Consider the following 6,343-nt stretch of genomic DNA (forward strand, 5'->3'; position numbering starts at 1 on the left):
TTGGTGCAAGCATCAATCAGCAGAGATCCGTGAGCCTATGGAAGTGTTTAACAGCTTGCGAACAGTTAGCAGGCTTCATACTCTCACCTCTCTGTGTCTCGCATTGCCAGCAAGGCAAAATATGTGCTCCTTACAGCAATACATGGGTCTTTTGACATTTCTTGAGCTGATTTCTTTTCCTCAGTGTAAAGAAATAACACACAAAGTGGTTCTGTGATGGAGTGTTTCCTAAATGGATGTAACTTGGCAAACAGTGCAGCTATTAATTTTCCTTAGATAAGCTGGTATCACAGGTACCTGGTTTTGAAACTTGGCACTTCTCTCCTGCATCTTTCGAAGCTCACTCAACAGTGCCTGTGCCAGAAGGTTGATGCCATAATAATTTTGGGGGATTAAGTTGTGTAGTGAAGATAAATACTTATTGCAGGTGAGGAGGTCAGAAAAGCATCTCAAAGATAAGGCTGTTTGGCAAAGCTTTCTCCTCCCAGACTTCTCCGCATCCTCCCTGTTGGTACCATGTTGTGCCCCGTGAAGTCCTGGGGCTGTAGCCGGCAGCCCTGGCAAGGCTCAGCGGGGGACACCCAGCTTGTTCCTGTCCATGCTTCCCAGCGTTGCATGAGACGCATGCAGGAGCAGGCAGGCGGTGCGAGGAGCCAGGGAAGAGCCATGCCGCATTTCCCCTTGGCTCGTGGTGCTGCGGGTGGTGCAGCTCTCTTCATCCCACTAGTGAGCTGGGAGCTTTAGTGCTGTATTTGGTGGGCAGCTTCCCTCTGCTTTGCAAAGATCTCCCATTGGAAAGGGTAGCTGTGCTCAGGGACAGCTGAGGATAAACTTGTCTCTTCGTGTAAGACTGAGCCGCCTTTACAGTGTATTCTGCCCTGGTTATTTCTTTTTTTTTTTTCCCCTGAGGCTTTTACTCAGCCAGAAGTAGTGAAGTTGGGTGGATTAGCTGCATCTGCCTGTGACCTGTGTGGTAGAACTTACCTATTTTCAGTTGCAGACTTACAAGCCAGAAATCAGCCCATGGGTCTTAGGTGGCATGCTAGTTACCCTAGCACATCTGTGAGAGGGGATGTTTTGGTTTTGGGAAGGAGGCCATAACTCACAGCAAGAGTCTTGTTTGTGAGCAGGCCCTGGGACGTCAGCTACAGTTCTGCTGTAGCCAGCTCTTCCTGGGGAGGTGGAAGTTTAATGTGTGTTAGCAGGCTCCTGGCAGCAGTAGTTTTTCATGTCTCTCTCCCTGGGGCTGAGCTATGGGGACTTTGTGCTGGGACCTACTTTCCCCTTCCACGGGCTTTGCTTTGCAGCAAAGAGGTCCTTCCCCTCACTGAGGAACATCCCCACTTCTGGAGTGCTTACTCTCCTTGCCTTGAAAACAAGGAACTAATTGTTTTTTCCACCTGCTGTCTCTTACCTGCTGGCCTCCCTGGGCACAGGCAGCCTGTGCCTTCTCTGCCTGCACAGAGATGGAGAGAGCAGCCTTGCACAGGCCAGCGGCCAGGCCTGGGGTGAAACAACCTGCCAGTTTGCAATCTGGAAACACCATTAAAATAAAGGTGGGTTGGGAAGAGCAGAAGACCAATGGGGAAGCATTCAGTCATGGGGGAGATCAGAGGTTAATTGCCCCCTTGCCTACCCATGCTCTGCGAGATGCGGTGCCTGGCCTCTGCTGCAGCCGAGGGAAAATCCGGAGGCAAAGGGCAGCACCCTCGTTCCTGTAAAAGTGCACTGGAATAGCTCAAAGGGCACAGGAGCATCACGGTCATGGAGCCACAGATGGCTGCGGTCTGCCCTTAGGTCTGTAATGCCTGCAGACTTCCTGGGCTTTTCTACACCTTGGAAAATACTGAAGGCTGGAATTGCTCCTACCCCCCACAAAAGAAAAGGGCTAAAAATTTAGGTAATGAAAATGTATCTGTCACAGAAATCTTGGGAGGACCTGCCAGGTATAGCCAGTGGTGTGGGACTTTGCTTCAGTGACCTGAGAAACCTAGAGAGACAGCTTTTCTAGGAAAGTGAGTTCAAAGCAATCACGCTGTTTATGACATGGGTCTTGTCCTGCTTTTAGCCTTTTTTAGCAGGCTGGACATCCCAGAAATAGAGGGTGTTGTAAGTTCTGTGAAAAAAGGCACCTGTCTTGAGGAAAGATTAGTTCTCTGGTGTGGGAAAAGCTTCATCAAAGCACACCCTTCGTCTGAAATCCTGAGTGGAGATAAGAGGCAACCCCAGAGCCAGCGAAGCCTCCCTGGTTTCTCTGCTTACATGTTGACTTGTTTCTTCCAGACTCCTGGCGCACAGCAGAGAGCTTGGAGGGGCCCTGCTCCGTCTGTCTGGGGTCTGAGCATCTTCTAGGTATGAACCTAGGTTATCAGCTGCTGAAATGTTGGTGCCCTCAAGTGTACCCTGAGCAGGAGACAACAGACTGATAGACTGGATTGCTTGGGATGACTCTGCGGACTGGGTAATGTGGTTGCAGTTTAGTTTGTCCATGTAAAGGTGTTTGGGATCCTCCGGTCTTCTCTTCTGTGCAGTGCAGTGCTGTGCTGTTTAACCATCAATCAGCAGCGGAGCAGCTGACGGTGCAGGACAATTTCTCTTCAACTCTCTAGGCCAGTTCTCCAGGGCAGATTTTGTCTAGAGTTGGAGTCTGTTTTCACCAATATTTCTGTGAAATCCCTGGAAGAGCTTATGTTTATACCACCATAAAAGTGTGTCTTGCTGATAAAGCTTATTTTGCTCACTGAATTGTTGTAGGTTCTACTGATAAAGCCTGCTCTCACTGCTACTGATTGCAAGTATGCTAGGTTTGCTGTGATCGCTAACCTGAAGCTCCTCTAGCGTAGATTAGACTCAAATTACTGAGAAATCTGATTGTGATGTTAATGTAATGCCTGGAAGATCAAACCTCCATGTCCTCTTCACAGGTATCATGGTTTTCTGAGATAAACAATTTTATAACTCTCCTGATGGATTTCTGAGCTGTTGTTCAAACCCAGCCAGGAAGGTGCTTTCTAGCAATCTCCTCTGGTGCACCCAAAGGTCTCTGTTCCCTGCAGTGCCATGGAGTTCATTCCGCCCTCATATGTTTCCCTCATATCTTTCTTTAGAGACCAAAAGATCCTTTAAAGCGCCTTTCAACAGGTGTCTTCCAGGAGGCTAAGGAAAGCCATGAGTTTATGGACAGGCTTTTCCTCCAACTGAAGGTGTTTTCCAAAGAGGAGCTGGTTTCTTACTACCCCTCACTTCCATTGCAGTGTCTTCCATTAAAACCAGAAGAGCCAGGCACCAATGATCTCATGGCAGTGTTCTGGCTGTATAACTGCAGACGGGGCCATCCCCAAGGCTTTGGGAGGGCAGGAAGCCTTTGGAGGCAAAATGTGAGGGCAATTGCTGGCTAAGCATCATAGATGCCCTGAGGTGAAACCATGAGTCTGTTTCCCAGGCTAGAGTGTGGCCACCAGCAGGGACACCAGGCGGGGCCTGGGGCATGGCTGGGGCATGGAGTGCATCTCCCATTCCCACCAGCACAGTCCCTGACTGGAGCTGTTGCTTAGCCCAGCCCAGGAGTCAGGATTTGCAGTGCCTCGCCATAGCACGTTCTCTGGTGCTCCTGAAAAGGCTGCTGTAATGCCATGGGTAGGAAGAGTTTGTCCTCTTCCATGCCAGCCCTGGCTTGCTGAGAGGCCAGGAGGCTCCAGCGTGGCGCGGGAGGCAGCTGGGAGTGTGCCGCGGCAGGGAGGAGGGTGGAGGAATGTGGAGGTCCTTTCCAAGTGCCGCCTCGGCCCATCAGGTACTTGGCCTGAATTTTCTTTCCCCTCCTGCCTCTCCTATCTGAGCACTTCCCGGGGGCTGTGGGCAGAGATGGGCTCTCCCAGCACCTGGCCTGATACTCCTCAGAGAGCTTGCATGGATTATTTGCTGCTGCTTCGGATCAGCTGTGCTGGGCAGGAATGAGAGGCAGGATGGGGATGCCAGAAGGAGCTAAGCTTTGCTTGCCTGGAGGGCTCCAGGGAGGCAGGAGGCATGGGATCTGGTTGGGTGTGGGACATAACTGTGCCCTTTCACCCCTCGGGCATCCCTACCCAGTGCTTGCTCTGCAAAAGAAGAGGCTCCGCTTGCACAGGGCAGGGGCCGGGCGCTGCTGGGCCAGGGAAGCAGGAGGGTGCTTTGGCCAGGGCATGGCCAGGGGTGCTGTGGGCAGTGGGTGGGGGTGCCCGGTGGGCAAGGGCTGGCTGCAAAGTCCTTGGTGATGAGGATGTGTTGTTCCCTCTTCTGAAAAAGTCAGGACTTTTTGCATGTTTCTCATGATCAGCCGATGAGGTTGCAGCCTCTGGCCCAGGTGCAGCTGTGGGTTTGGGTGTGCTGGGCATTTATAGTGCCTTTATTGCTTTTGAAGATAAGGGCATGTTAGTATTTTATTGCCCCCTTTCTTCATCTGAGGCACCATCCAGAGCAAGAAGAAGAGAGGGGAAGGACTCATTTCCTTGTTATAACTAATAATAATAATAATAATTATATTCCTTATATATATGACGGGGGATTAGTCATTGCAGCCTGGCCCTCCAGCAAGGGGCTGCAAGGCTCCCTGCTCCATCATGCTGTCCTGGGAGGCGAGCGCTCCAGCCCGGGACCTGGGAGGAAGGAGCTGTCCCCACCCAGCCCTCTTCCCACCCCTCCTCTGCTTTTCCCCTGCCTGGCCATCCCCCTTGCATCCCACTCCTGTCCTGAGCTGGGGCTTTGCTCCTCCGTGGCTTTCATGCAGGAAAACCCAGAGCACCCTCAGCTTTTCTCGCTGAGCTGGTGAGGGGCAAGAGGCGACCCGAGAGCCTGGCTCTGTGCTGCGCTGGCTGGTTCGGCTCCATTGCTTTGCTCACGCTCACTGTCGGCGGAGCTGGCTCCCAGGGCAGTCTGGGCTCCCGTCCTCTCTGGCCCTGGGCTGGGCCACATCCAGCCTGCCCTCAAGGACCTGGCTTATCGATAACAGGGAATGTGGCTATTGCGTGAGGCAGAGATAACCACTGCCACCACATTCATGCACCCAGTGTCCTTCCTTTCCCCATCCTCCGCTCCTGCTGGTAAAGAAGTGGAAAATCCTTTTCAACCTGCCTTGCCCTGTAGCCAAGTTTCACATCGTTGCGTGCGTTCAAGTTAAAGGCCAGGAAAGCTGGAGGGGACAAACCTTCTGCTCCCTGAGTCCACCCACGCTTAATGCAGGGGCTCCCCCTTGGCAGGGCCGGAGGCACAGGGGGCTGGGGAAAGGCTTGCCCCCTTTTCAGTGTGATGCTTGTCAGCTCCTCTCCTGCTGTGCCATGGCTGAAGCCGCTGTGCTGCACCCATGGAACGGGGGTCTGGCGTTGCACAGGTGAGAAAGAAACCTGAGGGGCTGTTGGGGACACAGAGGCCCCTTGCAGTGCCTCTGCCCTGTGCTTGTCTGTCCAAACCTCACATGTTGCTGTACCTGAGCTCCTCGCTCTGCCTGCCCTTGCCTGTGCCGGCTGCCTCTCTCCTTCAGGGGAAAGCTGTGCAGAAGCTGGCTCCTCTAAAACCAGAAATCTTCCCTTCTGCTGCTTGAATTAAAGTGTTAATAAACCCAGCAGCAATCAAATTCTGAATCGAGTGTTTCAAATGTCCCTTTGTTTAATTAGTGGAGCCCCTGCCTGCAGACACAGGCAGTGCTGTCCGGCCCGCAGCCTGGGGTGGGAGGTGAGGGGCGAGGACGTGGCGCCCAGGAATTCCTCTTTTTCAGAGGCATGACCTCTCATACCAACTGTTTTCTCGCCTCCTCTCTGCATCAGCTGCCCAGAAACAAAACATTTACGGCTGAAGGACTTAAGTGACCTCATGGCATCTTCTGGGGACTGCAGCTGGCAGGCTAAGCCCCTTGCACACTTCCCATCCTCTGCACCCAGGGCTCTCTTTTCCCCAGGGCAACAATAAGTAAAACTCAGCCAGCCCAGGGTTAAGGCTGCGCTTTGTCCCTTGGCCATGGAAAGGGGGTGACTGGCCTTTGCCTTGAAATCCACCCTGGTCCCCTCCAGCGAGTGTCACCCTGAGGATGGGTCCCCGTGTGGCCCCTTGCTCGGTGAGGAGGGGAGAAAGCATGACTCACCATTATCAGGAGTGTGTTAACCCCATGGCAAATATGATTTCACTGGTGCAAGGGTAATGGTGGTGACGTCTGAGCAGGGAACATGGTCCCCTCCTCTCTGGGACCTAATCTAAATTGCTTTATGAGGGGCCAACAGGTAGACCAAAGCCTCCTGCTCCCTGGGGGACAGGGAGCCAGGGCAAGGGGGTCCCTGGGCAGCCCTGTGTTGTGGCACAGCAGCGCAGGTGTTATCTT

This window comes from Aquila chrysaetos, chromosome 21, assembly GCF_900496995.4.
Source record: "Aquila chrysaetos chrysaetos chromosome 21, bAquChr1.4, whole genome shotgun sequence".
Taxonomy (NCBI): domain Eukaryota; kingdom Metazoa; phylum Chordata; class Aves; order Accipitriformes; family Accipitridae; genus Aquila; species Aquila chrysaetos.